Below are 24225 nucleotides of genomic sequence, written 5' to 3'. Positions count from 1 at the left end.
CTAGCCTCAAAGTGGACATTTGCTCTAGTTGCGAGGTAAAATACATTGTGTGTACTCACACATCCATGGTTTTTCACAGACCATGGGTCCTTGGACCATGGAAAAATCCCTTGTCCATGATTACAGATCCCCCATGCACATTACAGTCTGTGGGTCATGGATGCCGTATGTTTGGTCTGTGGTTTTCACAAACCATTGGTAGGAGATGCTCTGGAATTTTCAGCCGAGCAGTGCCCACAGAATATAGATGACACACGGAGAGCAAAAAAGTGGACACGGACCAAAAATGAATCCTTCACAGACATCTTCACGGATGAACCACTGACCATCTTGTCATGGATGTCATCATGGACAGGGATGTGTGAATGAGACCTTAGTGCTTAGTCCAACTAAAGTGGGCTTCTCCGGGACTGAATAAAGTCAATTAAAGTGAGCATGTGCTTGAACAGTAAATTCCTAATGAAATAATGATTCTGCAGCATCTTTCTCAGAATTCTGTACCCCATATTTCAAAGGATAGTATTGGTCAGCGTTCGACTGTGCAGACATACTTTATGAAAACCATTAAAGGGAGCCTGTCATGCTGAACCTGTTAGCTGAGCTACAGACGGCATGTTACAGAGCAGGAGGAGCAAAGCAGACTGATATATAGTTTTATGGGAAAACTTGTATTTTATATATTCAATTTCCTGCTGTTTCTGGGCTTTGAAGTCCAGGAGGTGGTCCTATCAGTGACTGAAAGCTATCTCTGTATATACAGTCATAGAGAGAAGGCTGTCAGTCACTGATCGGGCCGCCTCCTGGACTTCAAAGACCAGAAAGAGCAGGAAATTAAAAGTATAAAATACAAATTTTACTGAATCTTTTCCCATAAAACTATATAGCAATCTGCTCAGCTCCTCCTGCTCTGTAACCTACAGTCTGTGGATTATTTAGCATTTTCATGGTGACAAGTTACCTTTAAAAGTGAATTTGACACCAGACTCTTATTTTAGGAGGGGGGGGAACGACAAAAAGTTTCCCCTCTACAGTGGGAAATAAGGAATCCAAATGACTATTTTTTATTTTCCTACCGCCCCCAGTTCACCGACCTTCAGCGCTCATAGCTGTGCTGAAATACACAGTGTGCTGTTCTAACAGAATGGAGAGGACTCATAGCCACATGCACAGCAGTCCCGACAATGTATTTCAGCACAGATCTGAGTGCTGACAGCGGGGGATCAGAGGACTGTAGGAAAATACAAAATAGTGATCTGGACTTCATATCTGCAGGACTACTCATGTATTACTGTAGATAATGGTCCAAATTTAGGCGACAGATCCCCTTTAAGTACTGTTTCAGAGCACTTGCCGCTAGGGTTGCCACCATGCCAAAATTTTGATTCAATTTCTATACCATAAAAAAGTATTGCGATACTGGATACCATGAAAAAAATAAATAAATAAATAATAATAATAATAATAAAATAAAAAAAAGCCGCGTGCATTCCGCATTTTATTTAATAATTTTTTCCCCTTTAGGGGCTAAAACCTGGGATCTTTTAATCCCTTGTCCTAATCACCCTAATAGAGATCTATACGGGTGAATAGGACCTCACACTCTCCCTGCTGCCCTGTGCATAGTACACACAGCAGCAGGGAGCTTACCATGGCAGCCAGGGCTTCAGTAGTGTCCTGGCTGCCACAGTAACCAATCGGAGCCCCAGGATTACACTGCTGGGGCTCCGATCACAACTGCCACTGCACCACCAATGGGGAGGAGGGGAGGGGACTCTGTGGTCACTGCCACCAATGATTTAATACTGGGGGGGTTGGGGCGCACAGTAGCGCAGCCTAGTATCGGTAAATGGCAAATCCTGGTATCGATTGGGTATCGATAATTCGATACCTGGTGCAACCCTACTCGCCCCACAGGAGTGCCGAGAAGTTCTAACGTTGAATACATTTGACAACCGAGAAGAGCAGGAGTGAACTAAAGAACATCACCGTAGTACAGCAACAGCTTTGGCAAGAGCCATGCATTGGGCAGCAACACCTTGTGTAAATGTCCATGACACAAACATTGAGTCACTGACAACAATGAATTTTATGGCACAGTCATCGATCAGAAACATAAACCATAGTTTTATCGTTGACGTTTCTCAGCACTAACACCAACGATCATTAGTACAGCTCGGAAATGAGCAAACTGTAGTAATAGCTGACCTTTGTAAGAGCAGAAAATATATGTCAGTATAGCCACGGCTTCTCAGACACAGCCACGTTCAAGATGAAGTAGTGGTCATTTTCTGAAATTCCTGTCAGTCACCTTCGACCAGAGGTCGCACCACATTTTTTACTAGAAGAGTAAAAATACTCTTAGCAATTTTGAGGAGAATTTTTAGCCGAGGAGGGTTACAAATTTTGAGGCAATATATATATATAATCTCTCTCAAGGAAAAGTGTGGCAGCACCAATGCACAACAATGTAATGGGTGCTATGTCCAGGGTTGTCACTGCTTACCCAAGGTATGTAGATAGAAATGGACAGCACATCCAGTAGAAAAAAATCTAATCAAAATGTATTCAGCCACAGTGGCACAAAGAGGCGACGTTTCGGCTCAAAACCCAGAGCTTGAGAAAGGCTCTGGGTTTTGAGCCGAAACGTCACCTCTTTGTGCCACTGTGGCTGAATAAATTTTGATTTGATTTTTTCTACTGGATGTGCTGTCCATTTCTATCTATCTATCTATATACACACACACATATATATTCAGGGAAACATTACTAGTCTCCTCTATAATGTAACAGAGCTAGATAAACAATGCCCACATAACACTGCCATACACAGTACTTTCATATGCAGTTTCTCCATTATAAAGTCAGACGTGATGATTCCATAGTGCCCCCATAACAGAGCCATAAACAGCGCTCCCAAGACTATTTTGTAATTTGGCCATAACTGCCCATTTCCTGCTGTGTATTCACCTCAGACCCCAGGGGCTTATAGGTCTACTGGTGCCCTCATTGCTTAAGGCACCTCTTACAAGAGGCTGCTTACCACACCAGGCCACCAGTCCATTAGCAGTATTGGTGAAGATGGCGGTGCTCCTGTACAGGCATCCTCCATGGTGGTCTCAGAGGGGGGCAGCAAATGGCCAGGCAGCCAACCCAAATTGGCAAATCAGCAGCCCCCCTACCAATAGCAAAGCTTGATATGTAGTACTGCTACATGACCATTACACACACACACACACACGGCTCTGCTCCTTGGCCATTACACACACACACACACATGGCTCTGCTCCTTGACCATGTCACCACAGGTCCTGTACACACAATGTGGTGTTTGTATTGAGCTGACCCTGGTGAGGGGAGGAGCTTCTCGGGGAAATGGCGGGGCTTCCTTTGCGCCAGACCTCGCAGGGTGCAGATTCTGTGCTCCGGACTAGAAAAAGACCATGCGAAGAAATACTCATGAGCCTTTTTTCCTTTAGTAAAATGGCCTAAACAGGAGTCTATGACGCTTGTACAGGCGTTATTGCGACTGCTGCTCTCGACTCAGCCTAAAATATCTGATAACATGAATACATACATTAGGTTTAGTATTCCCGAATATTAACTTTATGTGCACTATTTTCTGGACCTCACTATATGTGACAAGCTCTCAGCACTGTCAACTTTACCCTGAATACAAAGCAGACAACACAAGCTCTAAGGACAATGAAAGGCGTCTCTCACTGACTATAGCCGACAGCAATGTCGCCTTTCCCACACAATTCTGTAAAATGTATTTCACAAAACTGTGCAGTCAAGTGATGTCAGCAGCCGAGAATTGTACAAGATCTGCTCATCGAGGTATTCAGAAATGCTGTCATGTTATAGGGCCACTTACTTCCAGGACGCAGCTACATGTATGAACCATATAACCAAGAAAGTACAAGAACTACGAGATTGTGGGGGACAACCTGCCACAAAAGGAGAGGAGAGAAGTCATGTCTATCAAGGCAGACGGTCAGTTCACAGTGGTCTTTTCAAGTGGATTTGGTGCAGAATCCACATGTTCACCGGCGTGGTTCATCCAGGTTTATATATGACTGAGCGAACTTGTGGTTTCAAGTTCGGTGTCCAAGGTTCGGGTTATCTAAGGATTCCGTTATGGATTCCACTACCACGGACCACATAACTTATGGTCCGTGGTAGCAGGATCCATAACGGGATCCTTAGATAACCTGAACCTTGTACACTGAACTTGAAAACACAAGTTCGCTCATCCCTATATATGACAACAAGCAAATGTCTGTGTCTGAGCAGAACCAGCTGACCCTTCTTTATGCAGACAGCTCCATCTACTTTGCTGCAGTGAGGCGCTCAGTCCACCGCACTGCTCCCACTGAAGTCAACAATCCTGACTTTATAAGGTGTTGTGCAGGCAGTATACATTGATGACCTATCCTCAAGATAGGTCATCAATATCTTATCCATGGGGGTCCAACAATCAGCACCCCGGCCAATCAGCTGCTTCCTCTTCATTACACTGCGTGTCGTCTCCCTTGTAGTGTAATTACAAGCACTTGCTCCATCCAAGTGAATGGATTGTGTATCTGTCACTACACTGCACTTCAGAGACGACAGGCAGTGTAATAAAAAGAAAGAAGTGCTCACGTGGAGTGCCGCCTCCTCGTCAAACAGGCGATCGGTGAGGGTGATGGGTGTCGGACCCCCCACTGATCAGATATTAGTGACCTTTCCTAGAGGCCCTATTACACCAGAAGATCATTGTAGGAATGCCTGTTAGCGATGATCTGGCAGTGTAATACTGCCACAAACGCTCATTCATTGGGTAACTGGATTCTTTTAGCAGGTTTAAAAATCCTTGTTTGTCAGCGGCAGATAATGCCGTGTAATTACGATCTGCTGCCAGCAAACAGTGGTTCAGTATGGTGATGAGCAATGGCCTTAGTGATCACGCCTCCCTATACTGAGGAGATGATGTAATAGCAGCTGTCTCCTCCGCTAGCGAGCAGGCAATTGCCAGGAAGGAACGCTTCCCTTCCAACGATGGCCTGCTGAATCTTTACATATAACATAACCCTAAGGACTAAGGAGAGGTCAAAAATACAAACAGGCTACACAACCACTTTAGTTATGAGACAGACAGATAGACAGACAGACGAGATAGACAGACAGACGAGATAGACAGACAGACGAGATAGACAGACAGACGAGATAGACAGACAGACGAGATAGACAGACAGACAGACAGACAGACAGACATAGTATAAACATAATAAGCAGTTCGGCAGTAGGCGCGCTATGCAAATACCACCGACAAATCAGATGTGCAAAACGGGTTGGGTGCCGTCATATCTATATCTGATTACATTATGTCACAGATTCTTCTACTTAACCTTGGGCCTGAATACTCATCAAAATCATTAACTATGTACCTATATAACCAGGAATAAGCTAATTAATTGCATAAATCAATGGCTTTCCCAACCCAAATGAATATTTACAGAAAAGGACTATTTAATCATTTTCTGTTACCTTTCATTTTCTTGGGAATCCTCATCTAAATGTGATTACAACGCTGCCTAGATTCCTTGAGCAATACATCTTTATAGGGTGTCGGGGGTCAAAACCCTCTACTTTCCTTCGCAAACACTTTCTGCCTGCTGCTAGGGAGCAATAATCTGCAGGACTCAAACAACTAGCTCTGAGGACACCTAAAATTTTTGTGTGCAAAACGCCAAGTGCAACAGCGACGGCTCTGCTCATTTCCCCGGTAAAGCTGGGGTCACAATTAGCATCTAGCATGTATGCCAGAAGGCTCCTGACATCAAACTAAACATGTCCACAGGGTAACATTAGCCAGATGGCGGCTGAGAGACTTATTTCTGTCTCCATCTGGCCGGTATACATAAGTATACCACAAAGAATGTATGCAATACATCGGAAGGTTGCATTTAACATACATGAGCCAGGCCGTAAGCATCTAACAAAAGGTATTCTTACACTGACAGATCAGCCAGGTGAGTGTCGGGAGGAAAGCAGGTTAAAAAGATCCCGATTCAAAATTTTAAGGCCCCTTGCAGACAAGCGAGTGTCTCGCTCCGGACTCGCAGCGCAGCTCCCAGCCTAACCTCCCAGCACTGCCGGGGTCACATAGCATTATATTGATTTATGATGCTATGTAACCCTTACAGTTCTGGAATGTATTGGATGACACTAACATAATACTGTCACTGTTATCCAATACATTCCAGAACTCTAAGGGTTACATAGCATCATAAATCAATATAATGCTATGTGACCCCGGCAGTGCTGGAAGTCCAGGCCGGGTGCCTCGCTGCAGACTCGCTCGTCTGCAAGGGGCGTAAAATATCCCGAGCGTTTGCTCGTTCATCGGGTAATCGGCAGCAGTATTAGGCCTCGTCCCCACTTCAGTGTTTGGTCAGTGATTTCCATCCGCGATTTGTGAGCCAAAACCAGGTGCAGGTCAAAACCACAGAATAGGGCTGAAACGAGTACTCGATTAAATAGAGTAATTCGACACCAAAAAATCCTCTATGCAAATTTTTTGCATTGAGGATTCGTTTGTGTCACGTGACCACGGAGCGGGAGTGAAGCGCTTGCTATTACTCCCGCTCAGTGGTCTCCCCATGGCCCGCAATGCGCTCCAAATAGAGATGAGCGAACTTCTGTTTTAAGTTCGGCGTCTAAAGTTCGGCTTCCGGTTAGCGGAGGATCCCGATATGGATTCCGAATTCCGTTGTGGTCCGTGGTAGCGGAATCAATAATGGTCATTATTGATTCCGCTACCACGGACCACAACGGAATTCGGAATCCATATCGGGATCCTCCGCTAACCGGAAGCCGAACTTTAGACGCCGAACTTAAAACAGAAGTTCGCTCATCTCTAGCTCCAAATACTCATCTTGTTGGAACGACAAGGAAGTGGGCGGGTGATTTGTGGCTGTATGCCGCTGTTTGGGTGCAGCTTGTGACAAGTCATGGGTGGGTTACTGTGGAATGGGATGCGTGTTGTGGCTGGGCCTCCTTGAAAAAAAGTGATCGACTGTGGGGAGGGCCAATCAGAGTCGCCTCTGCGAGAAATAGGCGGGATCATGAGGCGGATTGATGCTGACAGATCGCACCGATGGAGACAGGCGGGCCGGTGAAAGCCGGGTCTGGCTCTAGAAGTGCCAGCAAAGGAGTGGAAATGGGGGGGGGGGGGGTCGACAGCCTGAGCCACAGGTGCCTGGCACTGACTGGATGTGGGCAAAGCTCCCCTCCCTGCCCGGAGGGCCAGCAGCAGTACAAGTTGGATGACTGACACTGTGGCTACTGTGGGCGAGTTGTCAAGATGTGTCCTAGTGAGGTAGAGTTGTCGGGGGGTCCCCTCGGGTTTCTAGTTCATTTATCTTTTATGTATGAAGGTGGCATCCTGTGAAATCTAGGACCATTCATTGAAGTCAGTGGAACTGGCAGATAAGTCACATTGCGGGAGGCTTTGCGCAGCACCAGGCTTTGAGCTGATGGCACCGGGGTAGGGAACAGAGCTGATGGCACCGGGGGGGAACGGATGCACTTGGGCTGATCGCACAGGGGGAAACGAAGGCTGTTGGGACTGATGGCAGGGGGTCTGATGAGTTTTTATAAAGGAAAACAGTCTTTGAATTAATTTTGAATGAATAACAGTATCAGACAGTAAGCACAAGATAAATCTAGCCTATCACATCCAGTTTTCATCATATTTGTGGGGTTTCACATTCGGAAATGTATGTATGTTGAAGTAAAATTTCAATTGACCGTATCTCTCATTAGGCATGATTCAATATGAAATAACGTGAGCACTGGAGACTGGTGACACATATGCAATCTGTACAGCTGCCTAAACATATGACATTAATCTTGGCACTTTCAGCTGTCCCCTGGTGGCAAAATAATATCACGCCTTAAAAGGGGTATTCCAGTATTCCACAGAATAGGGGATAACTATTGGATCGCTAGGGGTCCTACCACTGGGACCTCCACCGATCATGAGAACGGGGGCCCAGTACCCCTTATAGCCTCCCTGAAAAGAATGGAGCTGCCGGCCGCTCCATTCATCTCTACGGGAGTTCCAAGTAAAGAACTCACCTATCTCCGTAACTCCCATAGAAAGGAATGAAGCGGCCACGCGCATGTGTGACTGGCTGCTCCGTTCTTTTCAGGGGTGCTACAGGGTGTACAAGGCCTCCGTTCTCATGAACGGTGGGGGTCCCAGCAGTAGGACCCCCACTGTTCTAATAGTTATACCCTACCATGTGGGAATAACTTGTAACAACCAGAATACCCCTTTAAGGGCGGCCATAAGATAAGTATTGCCTAAAAGCTATTCCCATCTCCCCAGACATTTGTCATCAGAGAAGAGTCTGGAGGCACCACATATACAGTTGGTCCATACCACCAAAATCAGCGGGTTGACATACATGAAACACGTATACACCTATGGAATTGTTCACATTTGCTTTGGAGGCTCAGTTTGGGGTCTCGATCACAGATACCATGAAAATGGCAGAGAGAAAACCCTGTTTCCAGTATGAAAATTAAGATTAGGTCCTACAAGTTTCTTTTTTAGGGCTCATGCACACGACTGTTGGCCGTTTTGCGTTTCTCAAAATGCGGACCCGCAAAACACGGATACCGGCCATGTGCATTCGGCATTTTGTGGAACAGAACATCCGGCCCCTAAATAGAACTGTCCTATCCTTGTCCATAATGCGGATAAGATTAGGACGTGTTCTAAAATTTTGCGGACGGAACGGACAGCACACAGTGCGCGGTCTGCATCTTTTGCCTCCCCACTGAAGTGAATGGGTTCACATCCAACCCGCAAAAAAAAAAAAAAGTGGATCAGATGCTGACCAAAACCACGGTTATATTGGAACGCCCACGGGGAAACGCAATTTTGCACAATAGGTTGTACTAACTCTTTGTCGCACACTGTGGATCTTGCTGTAAGAAGGGTTCCAACCCCGTAAGTAGTAATAAATACAACTACAGCATCAGGATTTCGATCTGGATAGTAGAGAGTTTAATTTGACAAAGGGCAGTATTCATACGTCAAATAAAATACTCTACTATCAAGATCGAAATCCTGATGCTGTAGTTGTATTCATTACTAATTTTCCACAATATGAATTATTTCTACCAGTGACCATTGTTTGCATTGTGGGCCATACTGTGAATTTACATTGCCCTCCATTTGTGTTGTGTATGGACAAAAAAGGATAAAAACCAATAATGGAGATTCAATTAACTGGAACAGACAATATTTAGTACAATTTACATCATTGAGGATACGGGTCTGTGACCAGCTGATATTTTTTCGGTTTCAGAAGACTTATAAAATGTTGATAAAATTATAAAAACAGGTAATGTTTTTGATTTCTTCATCCCTTGACTTTATAAAGAATCGTTTTAGTGCACCGTATTTCGCTGACTGATACAGAATGCTCTCCGTTCATGATGCTATTTTGACATAAGCAGTCGATCTGCCAGCAAATGTAACATCAGAAGAGGCCATTCTAAATTTACTTTTCTTCCTAGTCCCATATAAACTAAGGAGTATGCGAGATAGGTAAGAACGTAAGTCTTCTGAAAACCAGTTCTGCTAATCAACACATTCGAAGAATATGAAGATTTATTACAAAATTACAACAAATCTATGGTCAGACAGTAGGGTTCCATGATATTCATGAGAGGGTGCCCCGAGGCTGGACCTGTACCCTCGTGTCCTTCCAAGAGTTCCTGCTGCAATAGGAGACATTCAAATGCAGTTATAGTTTGTGTGTCTGGAGAAGGAGGGGGCTGGGTTGACACAGACGAAGAAGACCCTACCCCTTTAGAATTTTTGGAATTATAGACAGTCCGTGTTTACTCTAACCTGACCTATATGTAAAACCCCCTGTACAACAGCGAGTAGATCGAGTAGCACACAACATCTTCTACAACAGCCTGGTGTACTCTTAGTCCAAATCTGGAGAGCATAAAAAAGCTTGATTACTGTACCTGGGTCCTCCATCATGCCTTCAGCACTCATCTCCCATGAAGATCAACAAAAATGAATGCTAAGAAAAATTACTCCGTCTTCTCAGATCAATAACACCAAAGGAGGGAACCAGCATGCCCCATCCAGGAGGGGTGAAATGGCTTTGCACAGTTAAGTCAGCTAGATTCCGAAACTAGACCTGCCCAGCGAGGCTGCCGAATATCTCTATTAATAGCCCAGCCTTCCAAAGCCAAACTCTTGCAGGCACTCATATGGAAATCCTGCGCTACGAGTAACGAGTACTTGCAGGCATTAACCCCTTCATCCCCACGGAAAATGACTGCCACTGTTCTTCACAAACACAACTTATAGCAGACGATGACGAACACGTTCAATCAGCGCCGCACCAAATAATCCATAACTATTTGGAGAGCGGATTAGCGCACACTGCTGTACAGCTGGCTCCAGACCACATATATTCCGTCAATCCATTTACTGCTAAAGCGCATCGATTAAACAGCAGCTGCAGAACCTGCCCAGAATGAAACGCTCTGCTGGCATTTTCTTTTGCCAGTCTAAAACAATCATTCAACTATGAAAGACGTTAAAAGGGAAAGACACAATAATTCAGTGATGTAGTTGCTCTGGTGAAGTGAGCTGACCAGGACCAGGGTGATGTGCAGCCGAAGTAGGCAGAGGTCTAGGGAGCAGTCAGGGAAAGGGTCGCAATTAAAATAAATAAAAAAAAATTAGATAGGAGATTATATATATATATATATATATATATATATATATATATATATATATATATATATATATATATATATATACACACACACATACATACACATACATATACACACACACACACATACATACATACATACAGTTGCAAGAAAAAGTATGTGGACCCTTTGGAATGATATGGATTTCTGCACAAATTGGTTATAAAATGTGATCTGATCTTCATCTAAGTCACTACAATAGACAATCACAGTCTGCTTAAACTAATAACACACAAAGAATTAAATGTTACCATGTGTTTATTGAACACACCATGTAAACATTCACAGTGCAGGTGGAAAAAGTATGTGAACCCTTGGATTTAATAACTGGTTGAACCTCCTTTGGCAGCAATAACTTCAACCAAACGTTTCCTGTAGTTGCAGATCAGACGTGCACAGCGGTCAGGACTAATTCTTGACCATTCCTCTTTACAGAACTGTTTCAGTTCAGCAATATTCTTGGGATGTCTGGTGTGAAATCGCTTTCTTGAGGTCATGCCACAGCATCTCAATCGGGTTGAGGTCAGGACTCTGACTGGGCCACTCCAGAAGGCGTATTTTCTTCTGTTTAAGCCATTCTGTTGTTGATTTACTTCTATGCTTTGGGTCATTGTCCTGTTGCAACACCCATCTTCTGTTGAGCTTCAGCTGGTGGACAGATGGCCTTAAGGCTACTTTCACACTTGCAGCAGGACAGATCCGACAGGCTGTTCACCCTGTCGGATCCGTCCTTCCGCTATTTCGCCGTGCCGCCGCTCCGTCCCCATTGACTATAATAGGGACGGGGCGGAGCTCCGCCGCATGGCAGTGCACAGCGAAAGGCCGCCAGGACTATAAGTACTGCACGTCCGACATTTTAGTCCGGCGGCCTCTCACCACGAACTGCAGTACTGCGCCGGAGCTCCATCCCGTCCCCATTATAGTCAATGGGGACAGAGCGGCGGTCCGGCGAAATAGCGGAAGGACGGATCCGCCAGGGTGAACAGCCTGTCGGATCCGTCCGGCCGCAAGTGTGAAAGTATCCTAAGTTCTCCTGCAAAATGTCTTGATAAACTTGGGAATTCATTTTTCCTTCGAGGATAGCAATCCGTTCAGGCTCTGACGCAGCAAAGCAGCCCCAAACCATGATGCCCCCACCACCATACTTCACAGTTGGGATGAGGTTGTGATGTTAGTGTGCCTCTTTTTCTCCACACATAGTGTTGTGCGTTTCTTCCAAACAACTCAACTTTGGTTTCATCTGTCCACAGAATATTTTGCCAGTACTGCTGTGGAACATCCAGGTGCTCTTGTGCAAACTGTAAATGTGCAGCAATGTTTTTTTTGGACAGCAGTGGCTTCCTCTGTGGTATCCTCCCACGAAATCCATTCTTGTTTAGTGTTTTACGTATCGTAGATTCGTTAACAGGGATGTTAGCATATGCCAGAGACTTTTGTAAGTCTTTAGCTGACACTCTAGGATTCTTCTTCAGCTCATTGAGCAGTCTGCGCTGTGCTCTTGCAGTCATCTTTACAGGGTGGCCACTCCTAGGGAGAGTAGCAGCAGTGCTAAACTTTCTCCATTTATAGACAATTTGTCTTACCGTGGACTGATGAACAGCAAGGCTTTTGGAGATACTTTTATAACCCTTTCCAGCTTTATGCAAGTCAACAATTCTTAAATCGTAGGTCTTCTAAGAGCTCTTTTGTGCAAGGCATCATTCACATCAGGCAATGCTTCTTGTGAAAAGCAAACCCAGAACTGGTGTGTGTTTTTTATAGGGCAGGGCAGCTGTAACCAACACCTCCAATCTCATCTCATTGATTGGACTCCAGTTGACTGACACCTCACTCCAATTATCTCTTGGAGAGGTCATTAGTCTAGGGGTTCACATACTTTTTCCACCTGCACTGTGAATGTTTACATGGTGTGTTCAATAAAAACATGGTAACATTTAATTCTTTGTGTGTTATTAGTTTAAGCAGACGGATTGTCTATTGTTGTGACTTAGATGAAGATCAGATCACAATTTATGACCAATTTGTGCAGAAATCCATATCAATCCAAAGGGTTCACATACTTTTTCTTGCAACTAATATATATATATATATATATATATATATCATATATAATATATCTCTTTTCCTTCTATTCCTATAATGCAGCAAGATACAACCGTGCAGAAAGATATTACATGCACACGTAACCTAGAGATATAACGGGCACAAGCAGCAGCGACTGAGTACATGACTAATGGCAGTCAGCTAAATAACTGTCTAGGTCAGGGATCAGCAACCTTCGGCACTCCAGCTGCAGTGAAATTACAACTCCCAGTATGCACACTTCCTTGGCTGTTCTTGTAACTCCCATAGAAGTGAAAGGAGGATTCTGGGAGTTGTAGTTTTAGAACAGCTGGAGTGTCTGAGGTTGCTGATCCCTGGTGTAGGTTAACAAGCTGAAATGGGGAGGAGTATTCCAAAACCAATGCCTCCCAGAAATTGGCTTCTGCAGGACAGATGAAGTATTACATGGCAGTGGGTCAAATGAACAGCCATGCGTGTAACAGACAAGGCTGGGTCTGCCGAAATGAGAACTGCTGATGCCGATCTGGCTCATAGGAGAAAGGTCTCGAGAGGGGGACCTGTGTCTATGATGTCCATATGGCCTGATGGGACAAACCCTTTAGGAATAAAGTTCTCTCTGTGTTAATGAATGTTTATTTTACACTATTGTTAATAATTATTTGTTTTCATTATTAACTTTCCTAAAGTGGTATTCCAGTTATAAGAAGCTATGCCATATCCACGGGATATGGGATAACTATTAGGTCAGTCGGGGCCCTACCTCTAGGACCCCCACTGATCATTAGAACGGGGCACCTGTACCCTGTGAAGCCCCCCTCCCCCAAATAGAGCAGCTGGTCAGACATGTGCGCAGCCACTCCATTCATTTCTATTGCATAGATAGCAGAGTGCTATACTGTCAGGAACACCCATAGAAATGAATGGAGTGTCGGCACACATGACCGACCAGCTGATGCGTTCATTTCAGAGGGCTTCACAGGGTATGGGTCCCCATTCTCTTGATTGGTGGGGGTCTAAACAGTAGGACCTTGACAAATTTAAGCGTTATGAGACCGTAGAAAAAGTTTGAGTGGCACTACGTGAATATCTTAACAGTCTTATACTAATAGCGTCACAAATGCAAACCAAAGCACATATGGTAAATCATCCGGTGGTGCTCGGCATTGACAGACAAGGTCTTCAAGAATCCAGTGCACAAGAAAAAGGAAATTACGGCACTCACCTTCGGATGTAAAAAAACTTTCTTTATTCTTCCATGGTTTAAAAATGAGTCAGCGGGACAGACAACATAAAATGCACATGTAAAAGATCGGCAACAGCCGTTTTGCGCTTGTATGCGCTTCCTCTGGCCTCAGTCTGTATGTGAGTGCAATGCAGGTCTTAATACCACACCTGATGCTCAACCCGCCCATAGGTGATATCGTCACTCCCTATACTGGGAGGTTACTAAGAGTAAAGACCGGATTGCACCACATATACCAACAGACCCTTTACACAAAACAACATCGCTCCAGAACAGAGTATCCACCTTCCTTCTCTCCTCAGTAATTCCTGTTCTCTGTCGCCCCCTTGTGGTAGAGGTGGTACTACTTCCACTCCTGCAAACCTCAGGACTCTGCGATCTCCACCGTGGGCCTCATTCACATGTTGTACAAGGCAGGGGACCTCTCTGCCAGTATTTAAGGTATTTAAATGTTCGCGAAACGTCTCAAAACATACTGCGAATGGTTTTACCGATATAGAATCTCCTGCAAATACAGGATATTACATACACCACAAACTTCGTCCGGCTAGTAATTAATGTGTTCACCCTATGCCTCAAACCCCGAAAGGACACCACGTCCCACTGGGGGTTAAAGGCACAGAACGAACAATTTCCACAGCGTCTATTGCCCTTGGGCTGAGAGCTTGTCTAGCCACATAGTTGCCCCACGTACAGTGAAGCGACTCCGAACCAACCTGTCTATCAGGGTATGACATTTTCTAAACACAATTAAAGGGCGAATATCCCTTATACTCTCCAAGCTCTCGTCCTGCTTCAGCAACTCCCAGTGGGTCCTCACTACTTTTTTAATAAGAGCCGCCATCGGACTGAACCTAAATGAGAAAACAAAAAGGTTTTGAAATAATACGCCCTTCTTTTTTAACTTGTTTTTCACGGATTTTCCTAAACCCACATCAGTAACCCTAGAAAGGGCTTCATTCAACAGGACCGAGGGATAGCCCCTAGCAGACAGACGGCCCCTTAGGTCCAAAGCCTGTCTCCTGAAACTCTCCTCAGTCCCGTTCATGCGCCGCAATCTGACGAACTGACCAAAGGGGACAGCCTTCTTAACATGAATCAGGTGGTAGCTAGAAAATTGTAACAGAGTTGGTTGCCGTGGGCTTGCAGTAGCCCTCAGCAACCAAATCTCCGCCCTGTACGGATATGGGAACATCCAAGAACTCAAACCTATCACCTCGATATTTGTATGTGAACTTCAGGTTCATGGCATTTACGGTATTAAGATGTTATACGAAATCCATGAATAGGATCTCCGTCCCTGACCACGCCATCCACATACCTCAGGTATAACTTAATGTAAGGGAGGAAAGGGTTGGTTGTGGAGTAGATGTAACGATCCTCGAACCTTGCCAAAAATAAATTGCCAAAGGTACATGCGACGGGAGTCCCCATCGCCGTACCAGACTTTTAAGTATACCAGGAATCCCCGAAGACGAAGGCATTACTTTTCAACACCAGGCATATGCCTTCTCTAATAAAATTCAGAAAGGCTTCACTTTTATCCGTATTTTTTAGAATCGTAACTACGGCTTCTATACCTTCGTCTTGGGGGATCAGAGTATATAGGCTTTCCACGTCCAGGGACACCAACCGATACTCCCCCTGCCACACAAAAGATTTCAGTGACTGGAGGAGATCGGCGGTGTCCCTGAGGTATGAAGGGGCCTTACTGACCGTAGGCCTTAACCACCAATCAAGGTATTTTGAGAGTGGTTCAGTCACCGACCCGACCCCCGAGACTATAGGTCTGCCCGGGGGCCGGGTCGGCGACTTGTGGATCTTTAGGAGAAAATACCACGCTGGCTTTCTAGGGAACAGCAGGAGGAGAGATTCAACTTTTTTCCTAGATAATACACCTCCCACAACCTGTTTGTGTAAAAAAACGCGTAGTGTGTTCTGAATCTTAATGGTCAGATCTGACTTTAATTTCGCCTAGACGCTCGTGTCATCGAGTTGCCTTCGCGCCTCTGTAACAGAATACTCTTTTGAGAGCAAATACATTGATTGATTGTTAAAGGGGTTGTCCAAGTTATATTTATTGATTACCTATCCTCAGGATAGGTCATCAATATTAGATCGGCTGGGGTCCGACACCCGGCACCCCCGCCGATCAGCTGTTTAAAGAGAAGGCGCGCGCCGTGCCAGCGCTGCCTCCTCTTCACCGTTTACCTTCTCGCCGTTACATCTGCAGCGGTGAGCAGGTGTAATTACACCCAAGCCGTCCCATTCATTTCAATGGGACGGATCGTTCCCATACACTTGTACAGGAGTGATCAGTCCCATTGAAATGAATGGGACGGTTAGGTGTAATTACACCTGCTCACCGCTGCAGATGCAACGGCAAGAAGGTAAACCGTGAGGATAGGTCATCAATAAATATAACTTGGACAACCCCTCCAGTCCCTAAAATCTTTTTTGTGTGGCAGGGGGAGTATCGGTTGGTGCCCCTGGACGTGAAAAGCCTATATACTCGGATCCCCCAAGACGAAGGTATAGAAGCCGTAGTTACGATTCTAAAAAATACGGATAAAAGTGAAGCCTTTCTGAATTTTATTAGAGCAGGCATATGCCTGGTGTTGAAAAATAATGCCTTCGTCTTCGGGGATTCCTGGTATACTTAAAAGTCTGGTACGGCGATGGGGACTCCCGTCGCATGTACCTTTGCCAATTTATTTTTGGCAAGGTTCGAGGATCGTTACATCTACTCCACAACCAACCCTTTCCTCCCTTACATTAAGTTATACCTGAGGTATGTGGATGACGTGTTCATGGCGTGGTCAGGGACGGAGGTCTTATTCATGGATTTTGTAGAACATCTTAATACCGTAAATGCCATGAACATGAAGTTCACATACAAATATCGAGATGATAGGTTTGAGTTCTTGGATGTTCTCATATCTGTACAGGGGGGAGAGTTGGTTGCTGAGGGCCACCGCAAGCCCACGGCAACCAACTCTCGGTTACAATTTTCTAGCTACCACCTGATTCATGTTAAGGCGGCTGTCCCCTATGGTCAGTTCGTCAGATTGCGGCGCATCAACAGGACCGAGGCGAGTTTCAGGAGACAGGCTTTGGACCTAAGGGGCCGCCTGTCTGCTAGGGGCTATCCCTCGGTCCTGCTGAATGAGGCCCTTTCTAGGGTTACTGATGTGGGTTCAGGAAAATCCGTGAAAAACAAGTTAAAAAAAGAAGGGCGTATTATTTCAAAACCTTTTGTTTTCTCATTTAGGTTCAGTCCGATGGCGGCTCTTATTAAAAAAGTAGCTGAAGCAGGACAAGAGCTTGGGGAGTATAAGGGATATTCGCCCGTTAATTGAGTTTAGAAAATGTCATAGCCTGAAAGACAGGTTGGTTCGGAGTCGCTTCACTGTACGTGGGGCAATTATGTGGCTTGACAAGCTTTCAGCCCAAGGCCTTTAACCCCCGGTGAGACGTGGTGTCCTTTGGGGATTTGAGGCACAGGGTGAACACATTGATTACTTGCCGAACGAAGTTTGTGGTGTATGTAATATCCTGTATTTGCAGGAGATTCTATATCGGAAAAAACATTCGCAGTATGTTTTGAGAGGTTTCGCGAACATTTAAATACCTTAAATACTGGCAGAGAGGTCCCCCGCCTTGTACAACATGTGAATGAGGCCCACGGTGGAGATCGCAGAGTCCTGAGGTTTGCAGGAGTAGAGGTAGCGCCACCTCTACCACAAGGGGCGACAGAGAACAGGAATTACTGAGGAGAGAAGGAAGGTGGATACTCTGTTCTGGAGCGACGGGACCCTATGATAAGCTGGACATGGGAGTGTTTTTGTAGATCGTTTTTCTATGTCGTTTTTGGATATCAGGTTGGCATATGTGGTGCAATGCGGTCTTTACTGTTAGTAACGACCCAGTATAGGGAGTGACGATATCACCTGTGGGCGGGTTGAGCATCAGGTGTGGTATTAAGACCTGCATTGCACTCACATGCAGACCGAGGCCAGAGGAAGCGCATCCAAGCGCAAAACGGCTGTTGCCGATCTTTTACATGTGCATTTTATGTTGTCTGTCCCGCTGACCCATTTTTTAACAATGGAAGAATAAAGAAAAATTTTTACATCCGAAGGGGAGTGCCAATATTTCCTTTTTCTTGTATATTGGATTCTCAATTTAAGAGTTATCACCTATCCTGTGGCTAGGGGATAACTTCACATAACCAGAATACCCCCTAGTCTTCACCCTTTCAACCCTATACAGGGATCTGGTCTCTGCTGTAGGGGAACCACCAGGCTTCTACCTCCTGGAGTAGTCTCGGTTCAGTAACTGCTCACCCATTAGATCAGGAGACATTGATGAAGGTCATAGATGGGTCAGGCAAACCCTAGTTAAAGGGGTTCTGCAGTTTTTTTAAACTGATAATCAGCATCTGATCAGCGGGGGTCCGACACCCGGAACCCCTGCCGATCAGCTGTTTGAGAAGGCAGGGGCGCTGGCAGTAGTGCCGCGGCCTTCTTGATGTTTACCGCAGGCCTAGTGACGTCACAACTAGTATCCAATGGCCTGGGCAGAGCTAAGCTCCATTCAAGTGAAAATCGAAAATGTTCTATATTCTGCATTTTTCACGCAACGCAGGCCCCATAGAAATGAATGGGGCTGCATGAAAATCGCATTGCATCCGCAAGCAAGTGTGGATGCAATGCGATTGGTCCTTTTGCAAGTCCTCAAAGAAGAAGACTATGCCGACTTCGCGATCAAGTGGATAAGGAGAGTTCGTTTTTTTTTTTAACCCCTCAAGCAACATTTTAGTAAGCATTCTGTATTAAGAATGCTATTATTTTCCTTTATAACCATGTTATATATATAATTTTTTATCACGCGCGTGCAAAACGCATTGCGCCCGCGCGCTAAAAACTGAACAACCCAATCGCAGTCAAAACTGACTGAAATTCGCGCGCGGGTTTCCTGCAATGCACCCGGGACGCATCCGGAGCAAATCCGGGACGCCCGTCTGAAAGAGGCCTATGTTGGCTGATACTACTTGCAGCTCCACGTGCACGTTTATCCTGTCATACTATCGCTGGAGAAGGCCTACTTTTTCGTGGGCCACCCTGTATTATTTCATAGCTCCACAATAATCTTTTTTGTGGACAATAAGCCAAACACAAACCAGTCTAACAAGGTTATTCTTCCCAGCAAGAACCTTTCAACATGTGACATCCACTATGAAATCCAAGTGGAAAGTACAATCCAATCACATATGTCGAATGAGAAAAGGGACAAAAAAGAATTTTAAAGGGTTTTCCGAGATTTAAACACTGATGATCTACCCTCTGATCAGACATCCCACTGATCAGCTGTTTGAGAAGACACCGGCGATCCTCTGAGCGCATCAAGCGAGCGCTGATACAGCTGATCAGCGGGGGTCCTGGGTGTTGACCCCCTACCGATCAGATACTGATCGAAAAGTGAATACTGCATGCATATTCTGCAAAGACGGAACTGAGTAAAACCAATACTCCTATAGTTAGTCATACAATGAGCAAATTTCTCCTGTTCAACTGTTATTTTGTGGAAAATGTAAAATAACTGGTTCTTAAAAATAAAAAAGGAAGGGTTTCATTTTACTGAGAAACATCTGTTGATACAATATGGATGAGGCCAAACTGTAAAGTCAAATCATGTGGCCCTGGCTGTCGTGGTGTCTGGTCTCAGCAGCTGAGGATTCAGCCTCTGAAATCCTGCCAGTAAGCCCTTATCGATTACAGTCAGAATTGCCTTTAACCCCTTCTACCCCTGGGGATTTTCAATTTTTTATTTCCTGCCTTCCCAGAGCCATAACTTTTTTATTTTTCCTCATTTCACATAGCCGTATGAGGGCTTGTTTTTTGTAGGACAAGCTGTACTGTCTAAAAGTGCCATTTACTGCTGCATACAACATAGTGAGAAGCTGGAAATAAATTACAAATGGGATGGAATGGGAAATAAAATTCTACTCCGCCACATTTTTACGGGTTCTTTATCTGGGTCAGTACGATTACATTGACACCATATGTGTAGTTTTTTTTTGTTTTAATACTGAAAATATAAAAACTTTGAATCACCATATTATGAACCTAATCACTTAATTACTAATATTTTAAAACTTTTTTTATTTTTACTTTTTTTATAGCCCACTAGGAGGCTATAAAATACACTTTTATAGGTTTTGTTTTTACAACATTCCCTATAGGGTAAAATTGACCCATTATCTTCATTCTCTGGGTCAGTGTGATTACAATGATACCACACTTATATAGGTTTTTCTGGTGTTTTAATACTGAAAAAAAATAAAATAATAAACTTTGGAAAAAAAATAATTATCGCCATATTCTTGAATGTTAGAATAGCATTGTCATTAAAATGCAATGCACTATAGGGATAATGCACTGCATTTCAAAAGCAATCAGAATACTCTAAGTGGTATAAAAAAAAAATCCAATTTATTACAAATATTTTATTTATTTTTTTAAATATTTTTTTATTTATTTCCCCCATATGTTTGGTATTGCTGCGTCCGTAAGGACCCAGACTACATAAATATCACATAAATTATCCCCTACGGTGAACACCATAAAAAAAAAATATAATTAAGACAGAATTGCTAATTTATTCTTAGTTGCCACCGACGATCAAGCGATCAAAAAGCGCCATTTACTCGAAAATAATACCAATGAAAAATACAAGTCGTCCCGCAAAAATCAAGCCCTCCCAAAACTCAAAAATAAATAAATAAAAAAGAAAGTTATGGGTCTAAGGAAGTGGCATTGTAAAAAAAAAAATTTTATTGCAAAAAAGTTGTAAAACATTAAAAAAAAAAATCAATGTATTTGGTATCACTGTAATCATACTGACCCAGAGAATAAAGATGTTATTTGTACCGAAAAATGGAAAAAACACAATGGCAGTATTGCTTTTTTTTTTTCCATCTCCGTCCCAGAAAGAGTTAAAGGGTTTCTATCACTTCATATGACATAATTAGCTGGCAGACACTAGCGATCTGCTAGTGTCTGCTCTGGCCAACCATCCTACTATAATCACTTGTGGGGCAGCGGTTTTGCTAAAAAACTAACTTTTATAAATATGCTAATGAGCCTCTAGGTGCTATGTGGGCGTCATTAGCACCTAGAGGCTCCGTCTACCTTCATACACAGCGGCCGCCCAGCACGTCCCTCCAGCCCGCCCATGTCCTCCTCCGTGTGACGCAGCGGCCGAATTCTCGCGCATGCGCCGTGCGCGGCTGTATTCGGCGCATTAGAGATGTCTGAGCTCGGAGCGGTCAGACATTCGATGCGCATGCGCCGAATACAGCCGCGCATGCGCATTGAATGTCTGACCGCTCCGAGCTCAGACATCTCTAATGCGCCGAATACAGCCGCGCACGGCGCATGCGCGAGAATTCGGCCGCTGCGTCACACGGAGGAGGACATGGGCGGGCTGGAGGGACGTGCTGGGCGGCCGCTGTGTATGAAGGTAGACGGAGCCTCTAGGTGCTAATGACGCCCACATAGCACCTAGAGGCTCATTAGCATATTTATAAAAGTTAGTTTTTTAGCAAAACCGCTGCCCCACAAGTGATTATAGTAGGATGGTTGGCCAGAGCAGACACTAGCAGATCGCTAGTGTCTGCCAGCTAATTATGTCATATGAAGTGATAGAAACCCTTTAATAAAAGTTAATCAGAAAGTTGTGTACCCCAAAATGGAGCCATTGAAAACTACAACTTGTCCCGCAAAAAACAAGCCCTCATAAAGCTATATAGAAAGGAAAAATAAACAAGTTATAGCTCTTGGAACGCGACGATAAAAAAGGAAGAAAAACGCTTGGTCATAAAGGCCCAAACAGGCTTGGTCACTAAGGGGTTAATGTAATGCAAGGTAAGACCTGGTCCACCAGAATTTCTAGCAATATTCCTGCCCGGCAGCGAAAACGTCATCACACCTGCCTGGTCCTTTCAATCAAAGTTGAGAGGGTGTGGCAGTTGCTGAAAGAGAGAGAGCAGAGATTCTAGGTGTAATGGCAACGCCCCCATTGCTCTTAGAAGCTTTTTTTGCATATGTTAAAACATCATTTTTCTCAGCAATGCAGGCACATATGAACATGGGACCAACACAAATGCCTTCAGCTGCCAAGTGCACATGGAACAGTCTGACAGTGTCATAGGTACAAATCTCCCAACCCGATAACTTTTAAATAATGAAGGTTGCAACTTAAGGACAGCAAGCAGAGATTTTGAACACTATCATGGAAACTATCAGGACTGAAATGGGTGCGGCTTATTCATATTTCCATAGAGTGGCAGTTCTATGCTATTTTGGGGCGTTCCTGGGCAGAGCTTAAACTGGAGGTCTACAGTCGTGGCCAAAAGTTTTGAGAATGACACAAATATTAGTTTTCACAAAGTTTGCTGCTAAACTGCTTTTAGATCTTTGTTTCAGTTGTTTCTGTGATGTAGTGAAATATAATTACACGCACTTCATACGTTTCAAAGGCTTTTATCGACAATTACAGGACATTTATGCAAAGAGTCAGTATTTGCAGTGTTGGCCCTTCTTTTTCAGGACCTCTGCAATTCGACTGGGCATGCTCTCAATCAACTTCTGGGCCAATTCCTGACTGATAGCAACCCATTCTTTCATAATCGCTTCTTGGAGTTTGTCAGAATTAGTGGGTTTTTGTTTGTCCACCCGCCTCTTGAGGATTGACCACAAGTTCTCAATGGGATTAAGATCTGGGGAGTTTCCAGGCCATGGACCCAAAATGTCAACGTTTTGGTCCCCGAGCCACTTAGTTATCACTTTTGCCTTATGGCACGGTGCTCCATCGTGCTGGAAAATGCATTGTTCTTCACCAAACTGTTGTTGGATTGCTGGAAGAAGTTGCTGTTGGAGGGTGTTTTGGTACCATTCTTTATTCATGGCTGTGTTTTTGGGCAAAATTGTGAGTGAGCCTACTCCATTGGATGAGAAGCAACCCCACACATGAATGGTCTCAGGATGCTTTACTGTTGGCATGACACAGGACTGATGGTAGCGCTCACCTTTTCTTCTCCGGACAAGCCTGTTTCCAGATGCCCCAAACAATCGGAAAGAGGCTTCATCAGAGAATATGACTTTGCACCAGTCATCAACAGTCCATTCACCATACTTTCTGCAGAAGATCAATCTGTCCCTGATGTTTTTTTGGAGAGAAGTAGCTTCTTTGCTGCTCTTCTTGACACCAGGCCATCTTCTAAAAGTCTTCGCCTCACTGTGCGTGCAGATGCACTCACACCTGCCTGCTGCCATTCCTGAGCAAGCTCTGCACTGGTGGCACTCCGATCCCGCAGCTGAATCCTCTTTAGGAGACGATCCGGTCGCTTGCTGGACTTTCTTGGACGCCCTGAAGCCTTCTTAACAAGAATTGAACCTCTTTCCTTGAAGTTCTTGATGATCCTATAAATTGTTGATTGAGGTGCAATCTTAGTAGCCACAATATCCTTGCCTGTGAAGACATTTTTATGCAACGCAATGATGGCTGCTCGAGTTTCTTTGCAGGTCACCATGGTTAACAATGGAAGAACAATGATTTCAATCATCACCCTCCTTTTAACATGTCAAGTCTGCCATTTTAACCCAATCAGCCTGACATAATGATCTCCAGCCTTGTGCTCGTCAACATTCTCACCTGAGTTAACAAGACGATTACTGAAATGATCTCAGCAGGTCCTTTAATGACAGCAATGAAATGCAGTGGAAAGGTTTTTTTGGGATTAAGTTAATTTTCATGGCAAAGAAGGACTATGCAATTCATCTGATCACTCTTCATAACATTCTGGAGTATATGCAAATTGCTATTATAAAAACTTAAGCAGCAACTTTTCCAATTTCCAATATTTATGTAATTCTCAAAACTTTTGGCCACGACTGTAGTATCTGCACCTCGCTGGTCATAGAGGTGGCCACCTGTATAAACACATTACAATGCTGAAGAACGGGAACGACATATGACGGAAATAACGTTCAGATTACAAAGTTACTCTTTATTTCATTACTGAAGAACTTTCTTAGGAGAAAGCTTAGGAA

At 44.3% G+C, this 24225-nt stretch overlaps 1 protein-coding gene across 3 annotated transcripts in view; it reads right to left on the bottom strand.

Annotated features, from left to right (window-relative positions):
- The window catches only part of ASPH (aspartate beta-hydroxylase), a 97138-nt gene that overhangs the window by 40874 nt on the left and 32039 nt on the right, over nucleotides 1–24225 (bottom strand). Inside the window, exon 1 of one of the 3 annotated variants that reach the window (XR_005779130.1) lies at nucleotides 10039–10354. The exons of the other annotated variants lie outside the window; for them this stretch is intronic. The gene's annotated coding sequence lies outside the window, so the exon portion shown is untranslated. Of the gene's footprint in view, nucleotides 1–10038; nucleotides 10355–24225 lie in introns of those variants that run through there. 3 annotated transcript variants of the gene reach the window in all.

The sequence above is a fragment of the Bufo bufo genome, chromosome 5, assembly GCF_905171765.1.
Source record: "Bufo bufo chromosome 5, aBufBuf1.1, whole genome shotgun sequence".
In the NCBI taxonomy this organism is placed as follows: Eukaryota; Metazoa; Chordata; class Amphibia; order Anura; family Bufonidae; genus Bufo; species Bufo bufo.
This window is presented reverse-complemented; position numbering and strand designations above follow the sequence as displayed.